The sequence below is a fragment of the Grammomys surdaster genome, unplaced genomic scaffold (genome assembly GCF_004785775.1).
Source record: "Grammomys surdaster isolate TR1022 unplaced genomic scaffold, NIH_TR_1.0 170, whole genome shotgun sequence".
NCBI lineage: Eukaryota > Metazoa > Chordata > Mammalia > Rodentia > Muridae > Grammomys > Grammomys surdaster.
The window spans coordinates 6,064,129-6,075,404 of record NW_021604618.1 but is presented as its reverse complement, the minus strand read 5'-3'; the positions used below and the strand labels follow the sequence as shown (position 1 = coordinate 6,075,404).

The following is an 11,276-nucleotide window of genomic DNA, read 5'->3' as shown; positions in this document are numbered from 1 at the left end:
TAGCTTCCAGGTTTCTGAGCACACACTCTAGTAAGTAGAAAAAGTCCCACAGAGAATTCAACGAAGCAGAGGGGGCAGCAGTATCTCCAGCTGGCTTTTCTCCATCGCCTGTGTGTGGATGCTACAGGTCACACCCAGCTCTCTCCAGCACTCTAACTCCTGAATAAAAGTGTGAAACCAAATATCTCTCCGTTCTATTTCCCAGACTGTTGTAGACTAACAGTACCATCATAGAATCGACACAATGACTTGTGGGGTGAGAACACAGAACAATCTTCTGCTCTGAGCTCTGAGATGCTAAGCTGGTCGGTCGTGCAGCCTCTCTGAGCCACGGAATTCTCATCCATAAAAAGAAAGTAATAGATAATGCCCGTTGGTTGTGCTATTGTGGAAACTAAGTAACTTGGTATTTGCAAGGCATCAGAACCAGATCTTGTGCACAGTAGGCATGGTTGAGGCAGCACAAAAGCTTTTTTAGCGTCCCTACTTCTGACCTGTGCTGCTGGGCGCATGGGGGCCCCTACTTTGAAAAACAACTTCTTTCTATCTCTTTTGTGACTTGGGGATCCTTTCAATATGACCGTGACACAAACAGAAACTGAAAAAAATAGAACAGTTTTGTCATTGTATTGTGCTGGCCATTTACTTTCCTTTATTTCTGGCCCTTTCCCCCCTCACCCCCCAAAAAATCTTTGTACCTAAAGCTTTCTCAACTTATCTTTCCAAACAAAAGATCATCCTGTCTCCCCAGGCCCCCTCCTGCTACCGTAATTCCACCCCCACCGTGGGCACACCATGCAGGAATCGCTGTGACCAGTTAAATTTTAAAATAACGTCCTTTGCCTTTTTACTACCCAAAGATGAATCACAGCTTTCAAAGAACTTACTAATTGGCTAGCAGGTGGAAAACATACAGATAAACAGGTCTTTAGGGAGAGAAGCTCTGTTAATACTTACGATAAAGCAGGAAGTGAAAACCCCTAATTGGCTTACTTTTGTAAAGGGAGAAAGGTCATTAACTATCACACTTTAATTTCAGACGAGTGTGTCAATCTCCTGTCAGCATTAGCATGCCAGATCATACAGGCAGGCACTTCAAATCACCTCTTAGCTCTGCCTCCTGTCATCTTCTCTACTTCAGAGATGATGGCTTCTTATTTCTGGTTGTTTTCTGCAAATGCCTGGGTACCATCTTTTTCTTTCTTTATCCAAACTAGGGGCATAGGAAAGCATATTCTTCCTTTAAGAAGGGCCCGGAGACTGGCTGTATTTCATGCCTCTGCCTCTACTGACCTTCTCTGTGCCACCAGCATCCTTGTTGGACTATTGCAGTAGCTTCTCTGGGCCTCTCCCTGTCTCTCTGCCTATCCCTTACCTTCCCAGCTCAAGCCCTCATGAGACCCCAGCCACATGACCCTTTATCTTCCTAAGACCTGGGTGTCTTTCTTTCTCTAGTCTCATCTCCTAATGCCCTCATGTCCATTCAGTCCCTGACTGCCTTTCTGAACATCTGTGACCTAGCCAGGGCTTTTCTACCTTCAGGTGCCTGGAATTTTTTTTTCCACCCAGAATATCCTTCTGTGGATTTTCAACCCCCCATGTCTTCAGACAATGCTTTTCAATGCCTTTTCATTGAGACATGCTGGGATCACGTGCTAAAAATGATAAATTCCCTCTTGTCATACTCCAAGTCCCCACTCCCAGAGCACCATTCTCTTTTTCACAATACCAAACACCTTCCAACACTCCCCTCAGTTATTTAGTTTCTAGCTTGTCTTCCCCACTTGAATACAGACCGAGATTTCTTTTTTTCAATTTTTAAAAAGAATTATATGTAAGGATGATTTGCCTGCATGTATATCTGTGCATCATGTGCATGTCTGATAATTTTGGAGGCCAGAAGAGGACATCAGACCCCCTAAAAATGGAGTTAAAGATGTTTGTGAGCCACCATGTGGGTGCTGGGAATCAAACCAGTGTTCCCTGAAAGAACAGCCAGCTTTCTCAGTGGCTGAGCCATGTCTCCAGCCCCAGACTGGGATTTTTGTTAAGTCTGTTCTGTTTTGTCTTTTTTGCTTTATTTGTGCATTTGTATTCAGGTCTGTGCACAATAGGCATTTAGTAAATATCTCCTGTAGAAATGAGTGCACTTCAGTGTCAGAATGTTCACAGGGTTTGGCTGTGTCTTAGGAGAGCATTTTCTTTCATTTGATGTTACCAGTACGTGGGTGGTGGGATTAGGGATAGTCTTAATTTCTGATTTTTTACTTTTCTGAATATTCTATAATAGTCATACACTTTAATATCACATATAACCATAAAAGTGTTGTAAAAAATAGCAGAAAATGTCACAGAAGGTAGGCAGACATGTGTGTTTGCTCTGCAAAGTATTTGGATCAGATCAAACGGGATGAGGGTTTTATAGCAGGTGCATTTGTGCTAGATGCCTGCCTACTGTGGCCTGGGTAGATTCCACTTTGCCCTTATTTTGTCTGTATAATGGAGACCATAACAGTAGTTACCCATGATTTTTCTGGAGATCTTGTACTACAATGCCAGGAAAACCTTTTGCAACTCCAGGGGCCAGAAGGACATTCCACAGACCGTCCTCTAGTCACCTCCCACTTCATACTATTGCATACCTAGGAGCAAAATCCTAGTTTCAGCAAAAGTGCATCCAAGGTTATGGCAAGTCATTAGGGTGATATCCTCAGTTTGGGTCATCTGGACGTTCCTTAGTAACAGCGTACTGGTTGCAGCTGCAGTTAGCTTCAAGGTGTCATAAATACTACTGTGCCTGTTATTTCCTATACACACAGAAGCAGTGAGAGGGACGTGCTAGTTAAAAGAGATGCACCCTCATAATGAAAGTAAGAAATACAGAATGCTGCATGTGCCTGTGAGGTGAAGCATTGGATGGTGGCAGCAATGCTCCCATGGCAAGTAGTTAGAAATGAGCTGGCGCATAGCAGCAGCCAAGACATGGCTACCGTTATGACTCTTACCAGGCAGTGCAAAGGGGCAGTCTTATAGCATGTGAAAACACTGAGCTCTACACAGGACAGCTGCAAGACTATGCAGGGGCTTCACCAAGGCCAATGAAGGGTAGGTGTTGTTATGTTTCTGCTCTATAGATATGGGATTGGGAGTGGGGGTGGGGAGTTGGCTTGCTTCTGGGAATAAGCTAGTGCACTTGGGCAACAAGGTTTGAACTAGGCAGCCTGGCTCCAGAGACCCTGTTTTCAGCTGTAGCGTTATTAACAGCTTCAAATACCTGACCTATTTTTAAGTAAAAGAGCGTCTGTGTTATTACAATGGCTCTCTCATGATTACAGAAGCCTGGGCAAGGACAGCAAGAATTTCAGCAAAGGGAGAGCCGTTTGACAAGTGCACCATTGACCCTTGAGTGGGTGGTTTCTGCAGAGCACTGGGATGGCAGCCAGGCGTTTACAGGAGTCAATGCGGGGGCAGGATGAGTAGAAATGCAGTGTATATATCCCTGCTGGGAGTTTGGCAATAGTCAATAAGAAACAAATAGAATTACAACAGCAAGAAACGAGTTGTGAGGTTTGTTTCTTCCCTTTCCTGTGGTGATGAACATAGGCTGGGAATAAGAAAGGGAGCCTCTGTCAGGGAGGAGAGGATGCATATGCTGAAAGGGAGGAAAGGTAACCCGGGTACCTGGGGTAGGATGGTGTTCAGCACATTCACAGAAGAACTTATTCTGTGGTTTGAAGGAGACATTTTAAGTTTTGTTTGACATGATTTCCAATAAGTCAAGAGTCAGCTATTCCAGGGCCAGGGACTGAATCTCCATTGGTCTGGATCCATGATGCTCTGGAGTACACATTCTCTTGGGGTGGCTGGTCCATGATGCATTTGTTAGGTTTGATGCTACTGCTGCTGTCTTACACATATGTGATCTTGGATGGATAAGTCACTTCATGTCTCTGAGCGTGTTTCCACATAGAATGGGCAGATTTGACCCAAGGATCAATGGCACCCTTGTCGGTTGCCAAAGTCCCAACTTCAAATGTGGACAGAAGGGAGTTTGCTGCTCCTTAGTGTGGGGGTTTGGCTCAGTATGAGAGAGAGAGAGGCCACGGTGCTGTCCCCTGATGCTGGGAAAAGAGATGCTTTGACCGAAAATTAGCAACCTGTATTGTATTTGTAAGTGTGTATGTTTATTAAATTTTGTTGGTTTTTCTGTCTGAAGTCTAAGGTTGTTGTTCTCAATTACATATGTATGTATGTATGTATGTATGTATGTATGTATACACACACACACACACACATCTATCCGTGGAGCTGATGAGATGGCTCAGCAAGGAAAGGCACTTCCTGCCAACCTGATAACCTAAGTTAGATCCTTGGAATCCACATAGAGGAAGAAGAGAACACATCTCTGCAAAGTATCCTCTCACCATCATAAGGATGCTTGGCTGTGTGTGCCTCCTTTCTGTAAAAATAAATCTAGTATAAAAGCGTTGTTTTAAATTTATGTTTTTTTAATTTTTTTATTTATATTTTATTTTTTACTTTTCTGTGTCTGAGCGTTTGCCTGCTTGTTATGTGTGTGCATCCTGCGCCTGCCTGGTGCTCCCAGAGGACATTAGATCCCCCAGTACTGGAGTTACAGTTGGTTGTGAGCCTCCGTGTGGATACCAGGAACTAAACCCACGTCTGCAAGAACAAGTGCTCTTAGCCACCGAGACATCTCTCCAGCCTCGAATCTTATGTCCTTCCTCAGTCACATCCACATCTCAGTCTCAGAGAAATCACGACCCACCACAAGCTTCCTACTGCAGAGCAGCGAGCTGCCCTCCTTTGACCACACATCTGCCTGTTATTAGTGGGATTTCTGGGCTCCTTCCCTGCCCAGTTCTCAGGAAGGAGAATCCAGTAACGATCTGTGTCACTAGCGGTCCACTGCCAGCAATATTTAAAGTAGAATTTCCCCTGACTACCAGAGCTATCAAATTCAACTCATCCTAGACTTACAAGTGTGTCCAGTTTCTTTTGAGATTTTCATCTACAAAGGTCTGTCTCAAGAGTGGAGCAATCAAGGTACAAAAGCAAAACTGCAAAAAGAAAACTCTGAGCATAAGTAAGTTTATGATTTTGTTTGTGTGTTGGGCCCCATTTGTAGATATCCTTGGCTCTGTGTGGCTACAAGCAGGCCACAGGCTGCAGATTGGCCATACCTGGTAGAGGGCCTGCTATGTGAAGGCACAAAACAGGAAAATGAGGAGCTCAGATATCTGTTGTGTTGATCAAAGCCTGTGCCCACAATCAAAACACAGAGCAAGAGTCCGTGACAAGTATCTGACTATCTTGGGTGTAGCCATTTGGAACATAGCTTGAGGGGTGTGGGGGGATGTGGTTACTGGGGACTAATAGGCTGAAGAAGGTAAAAGGTCTTATTATTGGACACTCTAGGGGAAAACCACATAGGTTATGCGTATGTATATATGTGTAGTGTAGACTGTGTATGCTAAGGCCAGGGGAGGTTGTTCATGCTCTGGCTTATTCCTTGAGACAAGGGCTCTCTAGGAACTTGGAGCTAGGCTGGCAGCTGGAAAGATCCAGCAATCTTCCCACGGCATTGGAGTGAGAGACACTCGTATAGCTGCATCCAGATTTTCACATGGGTGCTGAGACCCAAACTCAGGTCTTCATCCATGCACAGCAAATGACTTACCAAGCTGTCAGTCAAGTCCAAACTATGCTCTATCCTCCGGTGTACATGGTGCCACTCTAGACACTGGTTCATTGTGCTCCCCCATCCTCTGTGTGTGTGTGTGTGTGTGCGCGCCTGTCTGTCTGTCTCTGTCTCTCTGTATCTATCTCTGTCAGCCTTTCTCTGTCTCTGTCTCTGTAAATGTGAAATCTAGCTGTGTTTTCCCAAGTTGGACATTAAAAAGATTTGCAGGAATATATTTTGGTTTTGGAAAGTGTAATTATATTTTCATAAAAATATTATTTATGACACTATGGAATGGGTTCTTCTATTATTTTAAGTAAATGAATAAATTACTATCAAATGCTTTTCTGTATCAGGGCTGCTGTAGCTGTGATGGAACATGTATTTGGTACGGGTGAAGCCCTGGGATTGCTCCTTAGCACCTTTGTGGTTCATGTCCGTTTCTGATATGTTAAGTAGCAACAGACACAATCTGGAAAAACAAAAGTCTTCAGAAATCATCATGATTTTTAAGGAGTTATTTTTGCTAGAGGAAGTAATCCATCATAAGAATAATCAAGAGGAAACAGTGTGATCATATTTGTTCATTTTTGTAGATACACTAACAGAAGCTATCTTTGCCATAACCTTGAACTCAGCAGGCTATCTGTTGTTGAAAACACACACACACACACACACACTTGTGTCTGCTTCATTTTCTCCTCTGTAGACATTTGAGGACAGCAGGTTCTGGAATCTGTGTGGCACTTGGAGCTTTCCAAGATGGCTGTGCTGCTGGAGTGGCCATCACGGCTCCTCAGAAAGTCAGCTGTGCATTTCCCAAGGGGAACAGGCAGGGGGCGACACACAAAGCAGAATGGGATGAAGTGACTGATTCCCAAGGTTCTTTTTGTGGCTGGGATAATAGAGTTTTCCCTTACCAAATTCAAAGTCACTGGGCTGGAGTCATAGGAAAGAGGTACATAAAGTGGGGGTGCAGAGGTAAGATGTCACTGGCATTCTGTCAGCCTGCAAGTCCCTGGGGGACTCACTAGAAATTCTCACCCCAGGCAATAGAAGCCACCAGCTCCAGCTTGCAGAGAAGGCTTGCTCAAGAAAGGCACAGAGGAGGGCAGGGTGGGAATGGGAATAGCTGGTTCCCACTCCTTTACTCTGACTCACTGAAACTGATCCTGCCCTTCCCTTTGGGGCCCCTTTCCTCCACTTTCATCTCCACAGTTCTAATGTGACTTCCTCCCACATGTCTTTTAAAACTTCACCTTGTAAAGGAATGGTAAGGTGCCTGGCTGTTCTCGGTCTCACATGTCACTCTGGGAAAAAAAAGGGGGAGATACAGGGGTTGGGGGTGGGGGTGAGGTGGGGTCAGGGCCATGATTCCAAGGAACAATCATTTTAGATACTGGACACAAAGAATGGATGCAGCTGGGGAAAATCTGTTTTTCTAGCGTGTCTCAAGCCATACCTGTGGTTTCAAACCAATCCTGTCCGTCTCCCTCCTCCTCTCCACCCATCTTCCCTTCTGCATTTCTGTTCTCCTCCTTTACCCTGTAAAAGGCTGGATGTGTTTTCTCTCTTGTCCCAGGCTCTGTGTTGGAAATGTAAGCCAGAGATGAATTACTATGTGGTGAGGTGAGGGGAGTGGAGACAAAGCAGTAGCCTGATGATTGCAACAGGCTGAGGGAGATACTGAAGGGAGAGGGAGTGTGTAGTGCAGGGCTGCCTGGGATGGAGGGGAGAAGGGAACAATGCTTTACAGCTCTGTGAGTAAATGTGGTGTGTGTGTGTGTGTATGTGTGTGTGTGTGTGTCACGATCATGCACGTGTGTGCGTGTGTCCCCTCTCGAAACTCAAAGGTCAACCTTGGATGTTGTTCCTTAGGCACTGCCCATCATCTCTTTGGGGATGGGATCTCCCCTTGTCCTTGACCCTATTATTAGGCTAGGCTGGCCCATCAGCAAGCCATGGGGATCCTCCTGTCTCCATCTCCTCAGTACTAAGGACACAAGGATGGACTAGCAAACCTGAGTTTTTCACGAGTTCTGGGGATTGGACGCAGTACCTTGTGCTCACATGGCAAGAACTTTTATAATTGAATTATCTCTCTAGCCCAAATAAAAGAGCATTTTTTAAGGAAGGGTGTGGATAAGAGAATAAAGTGTTCCAGGCTCCAAGAGATTACATAATGTACCTAGGGTCTGGTGACTGGTTTGGTGCCATAACCGGCAACACCCACCTGAACAGTGCTGTCTTTCTCAACCAGCAGACAGATCACATGACAAAGATAAGCAGGGAGAGAAGGAGTGCGTGGAACGAAATTACAGTGTGTCTGACCATTTCTTTGGTATGCCAGCAAACAGAAAAAAAAATAAAACGTTTGTGGACCAAGACGGGTTTCTTCCAGGTCCCTTTCATTATATTTCTGTTCTGAGGGCACACATGTCACATGCTGGGCCTCTCATCAAGGGCCCAGTCTTGGAGTGGACTCCTCAGTCAGGCTGGATTTGCAGATATTCAGCTCAATACTGCTTTCTGCTCTTGCTGGGGTGGAAGCTCCCCATTGCTTCCTTTGACCTTCGGCCCCTGCTGGCAACCAGTGACCCACTCCAGTCTTTTCTGCTTCCCCTTCTCCTGGGCCTTCTGTTGGAGTTGTGAAAGAGTGAGGCATTGATGTGAGAGACATCTTCTGCAAAGGAGGGAGGGTCTCAGCTCCTAGATCAGCATGGAATCCACGTCTGTCAAGTGCACTGGACAGAGGAAGTCGGTCCCCTTACAGCCAGCCCTTTCCACTTTCCTAACTCTTGCTGACAACAAAATCTTGCACCAGCTAGACTGATAGAAACCAACCCCATGCAAACAGAAACCAAAACCACTTGATTGGCTATCTTGCAGAAGGGCCAACAGGATCTACACTGAACAGTAATTAGCTCACCTAGCTATTTGGCTTATGAACTTCCAGGAATATGAATGTCCCTGCTTTCCTTTTGGAGACCGTGATCAGCCCATTGTCTCAGAAGGTTATTTAATCTTATTATTTAAAAAAGGATTTCTTTATTTTATGTATACAACTGTTCTGTTTTCATGCACACCAGAAGAGGGAATCAGATTCTGTTACAGATTATGAGCCACCATGTGGTTGCTGGGAATTGAACTCAGGACCTCTGCAAGAAAAGCCAGAGCTCTTAAACGCTGAGCCATCTTAAATATGGCACAGTTGTGTTCTTGTTGGTAGTGGGTAATTCCACAGATTAGAGAGGCAGAATTCTTGGGTTTTCAGTCTCAAAGAGACTTAACTTTCTCAGTACCTCTGCGCCTCAGTGTATTCATTATGAAGTGAGAATAGTTGTAGAAACAACAGTGGCCTCAACATCACTTCCTGGTGCCAGAAGAATCAAGTGAGTGAATATTTGTAATGAGCTTTGAACTCTGCATAGCACACATAATAAGAGGTTAACACAGGTCAAATGAATAAGCTATATATGTTTGACCTTCCAAGTACGAGTGATATCTGCCTGAGTTCCCTACGTGAGTGTGCATGTGTTTGTGTGTGGCCACACATGTGCACATGCCCATGATGACAGAGTTCATTGCTGGGAGTCTTCATTAATTGTTCCACTTTTTAGAATTTTTTTTGTGGTTGTGGTTATGTATATGTGTTCATGTGGTGTATACACATGTGCATGCTTGGAAGTGCATGAGTGTGGAGAAGCCAAAGAGTAACCTAAGTGTCTTCTCAGTTCTTTCTCCACCTTACTCTTTTGAGGCACAGTCTGGGGTTGGACTCCTCAGTCAGGCTGGATTTGTAGATATTCACTCAGTACTGCTTTCTGCTCTTGCTGGGTGGAAGCTCCCCACTGCTTCCTTTGACCTTTGGCCCCTGCTGGCAACCAGTGACCCACTCCAGTCTTTTCTACTTCCCCTTCTCCTGGGCCTTCTGTTGGAGTTGTGAAAGAGTGAGGCACTGATGTGAGAGCCGAAACTAGAGCTGAAACTAATGGTCACCAATGTGGCTAGAACAGGCTGGCCAGTGAGCCCCATGGGTCTGTCTGTCTGTCTGTCTGTCTGTCTGTCTGTCTGTCTCTGCTTCCTTGATGCTGGCACTACAGTTGGACACCGTAGCTTTTCTGTGAGGGCTGGGATCTGAACTCAAGCCCTCAAGCTTGCATGGCAAACATTTTACCTACTGGACCAGCTCTCCAGCCTGTTGCCTGTGTTTGTTGCTTCTCTTGACATCTCTAAAGTTTGGGATTAAATTGCATCGTTTCAAACCTGGCCCCTCCACTGAGTTAAAGGCTAATGTAACTATTTTTCAAGACGCACAGTTTTCTGGCCTATAAAGATGTAATTGTGTTTGTTTCTGGGGATAGCTATGAGGAATGAGCTCTACAAAGTTCTTGATTGTGACACGTGTTAAGTGCTCAATAAATTTTAGCCATTGCCATTATCAAGCACAAAGAAAGAGAGTATCATATACACACACAATTTTAATTATGCAAGCTACAGTCTGGACTTTTTGAAAGGGGGATTCCTGTAGCCCAAGGTGGCCTCTGGCTCAATGGACAGGCCAGAATGAACTTGAACTCCTGGTCCTCTGGCCTCCATCTCCATAGTGCTGGGATTATAGACTTACACCACCACACTTGGTACAAACTAAAATCTGACCAGAGTTAATGCATGGAGTAGTTGAAACTAGCAAAGGGCTTTTGCTTTTGCTCATTACCACAAGTCCTGGCAGCTTGTTGAGGTGCCAAAGAGCTTAGTTGGTCTGTGTTGGAGGCCTGGTGCTTCTCACTAGAGGTGTGATGTTGGGCAAGCTGATGTGTGCAAACCATAGTTACCTTCCTTCTTCTCTCCCTTTACTCTCTTCTCCTAACTTTTTAAAAATAATCTCACTGAGGACTGACCTCTGGCTCTCCTCCATTGGGCAGTTTCATGTTGAGTGTGTAACACAGGCCTTGAGAATTCAGCAGTTACTGTGGAAGCACAGAGTAGGGTGGAGTGGGGTGGGGTGGGATGCTGAGCTGGGGCTGGCATCTACTATACATTCAGATGTCCTTAGATCACACCACAGAAGGACTTAGGCTTTCCCAGAAAGAAGCTGGTGGGTTCTTAGGAAGAGGTGCCTGAGCAGGCCAAGGGGCATGACTGTTCAAGGTTACTCATTCTGCTTCTGCAGTGGAAAGTGAAACGGGACTATTTTTTTCCTCTGTAAATTTCTGATACTATCAGCAGACTAGTCATCCAAGAAATTAAACCTCGGAAAGCAGGGGCTACCAAGTAGACTCAATTAAGATCTCTCCTTGATCTTGAAACCATCCTCAGCCCTTCACAAAGTACATCTGACTGACAGGATTCTTTTGTCTTGGACAACATTTCCCCAGCTCTGCTTGCAGAGTGTAACTGTTAAGAGCGTTCCATGCAGAGAAATTAAATTGTTGAATGTTCCTTTTCTGAAGACTACCTCTGACGTCTTAATATACTAATGCATACTGTATGCAGGATCTCTCTCTCTCTCTCTCTCCTCTCTCTCCTCTCTCTCTCTCTCTCTCTCTCTCTCTCTCTCTCTCTCTCTCTC

The 11,276-nt window shown here is 45.1% G+C and overlaps 1 protein-coding gene across 1 annotated transcript in view; it reads left to right on the top strand.

The window, feature by feature from the left end:
• Window positions 1-3,019: 3,019 nt before the first annotated feature.
• Window positions 3,020-11,276, top strand: part of Prr5l (proline rich 5 like) — a 102,087-nt gene continuing 93,830 nt past the window's right edge. Inside the window, exon 1 of the mRNA XM_028767076.1 lies at window positions 3,020-3,105. The gene's annotated coding sequence lies outside the window, so the exon portion shown is untranslated. The remainder of the gene's footprint in view (window positions 3,106-11,276) is intronic.